The following is a 2,038-nucleotide window of genomic DNA, read 5'->3' as shown; positions in this document are numbered from 1 at the left end:
AAATAAAACTGAGGTAGGAAGGAACCCTAGCCCAGGTCAACCTTTGTAGAGTGAATCCCTTCTGGGGACTGATTCCAATGCTGTCACCAAGTCCCCACTCCCACCACAGAGCTCCTTCACCAGCCTGCCACATGGCTAGATTGAGTACTAATGAGTATCCCTTATTGCATGTGGGTTTCCAGAGCTTCATTTCAGCTACAACCTACGGCCTTTGGCAAGACCCATGGACATCTCTGGGATTGTCATGTGCTTTATGGCTGCTGGTTGCCCAATCCTTCCTGATGCCAGCATTGGTCTGCCCAAGCTTGCCAAATGACATGGGGAAACAGAACACAGCTCTCCAGACACCGCCTCCTCCTCTGGCTTTTTCTGAGCCCTCTGCCTTCCATCCTCACCCTGGGACAGTGAACTGGCAATGCCACTGTGGACGAGATCAAAGTCTTTTGCCCTGTGCTAAGGCTGGCAGTTAGAACACCTCCCCAGTGTGTCAAAGCAAGAGAAATGGCTGCCGTCCATTTCATCCACAATGTGGCAGAAATCAAAGCCTCCATTTCTGGTCCTGACTTTGCCATTGAGTTGCTGTGTGAGCTGAGGCAACCCTTCCCGAGCTCTGGGCCTTAGTTTCCTCAGGACATGAAGCAAGGAACTGGGCTGGGGCTACGGATTAGTTGGCTCGGGCTGCCAGAGTGAAATATCACAGACTGGGTGACTTAAACAACAGAAATTAGTTTTCTCGCAGTTCTGGAGGCTGGAAGTCCAAGTTCAAGGTGCTGACAGGGTTGGGCCTCCTCTGAGCCCTTCCTCCCTGGCTTGCAGGAGGCCACCCTCTTGCTGAGTGTTCACGTGGTCACCCCGCTGTGCACACGTGCCCCTGCATCTCTCTGGGTACAAATTTCCTCTTCATGTTAGGACACCAGCCAGACTGGATTAGGGTCCACTGTAGTGATCTTATTTTAATGTGATCACCTCTTTAAAGTCCCTGTCTCCAAATGTAGTCATGTTCTCAGCTACCGAGGTTTAGAGCTTCCCTGTATGAATGTTGGCTGGACCCAGTTCAACCCATAGCAGACCACATGGGTCGTTTGGCTAAGGAGCAAAGGAGCCTCAGTCTTTCCCCAGAAGCAAACCTGAGACAGGGATTGAAGCCCAAGTGCAGAAACAGTGGCGGGAGAGGCAAGGTGAGGTCGGGAAGGGCAAACAGCCGGTCAAGAATCCTTTATGAAATCAGTTCCCACTGTGGGTGCCTGGAGCTTAGTCTCAAGAGGAAACCATGGCAACAGAATGCACTGAGGTGTTTATCTCCCAAGAACCCGAGTGCTCCCGTTTCCAACCATCTGTCACCCTCTGGCCCTCTGAGTAGCTCCCGGCTGCAGGCAGCTCCCCACCCTTCCTGGCGGCCTGGAGGACCCAGAGGGATCAGCAGGAAGGCAGGGGCTCTGTGCAGGGGGGAGGTGGAGGGAGGAGAAGCCAGAAAGGAGAGGGTGCAGGTGATCCCCCCAGGACATCAAGCCTGTGCTTGGGGCAACAACAAAGATTGTTTGTCAAAAACTGACACCAAAGCAGAGGGCTTGAGAGTGTGGGCTGTGCAGCCATGCAGGTGTGTCCAGTCTCAGCTCTTCCTACTGGATGTGCAACCTCATGCCAGGTCCTTGACCACACTGAGCTTCAGGAGATCCTGGCGTCAATTTCACAGGGGTGTTGTGAGAACGGAGATCCTGCATACAAAACTCTCAGTGTTTGCCACGCAGTAAGCACTCGGTAAACATTCTGAAGAGAATGTATGAATGAGTAAAGGTGGAAAATACAAATAAGTAAAAATACTCACATTATTACCACCAGAAATGGTTCTTGTAATACTAATTAGATGTATAACTTTACAGAATTTTCCTATGCAAATAAAGATATATATTGCTAGTAGGTCTATATTGCTTTAGTGTATTCCTAAAGTTGTGCAAACATCCCCACTATCTAATCTCAGAACATTTTTGCCGCCCCAAAAGCAAACCAGATACCCATTAGCAGCCACTTGGCACCCCCT

This window comes from Propithecus coquereli, unplaced genomic scaffold (assembly GCF_000956105.1).
Source record: "Propithecus coquereli isolate 6110/MARCELLA unplaced genomic scaffold, Pcoq_1.0 Scaffold395, whole genome shotgun sequence".
Classification (NCBI taxonomy): domain Eukaryota; kingdom Metazoa; phylum Chordata; class Mammalia; order Primates; family Indriidae; genus Propithecus; species Propithecus coquereli.
The sequence above is the reverse complement of the archived record's forward strand: the minus strand, read 5'-3'. Positions refer to the sequence as shown.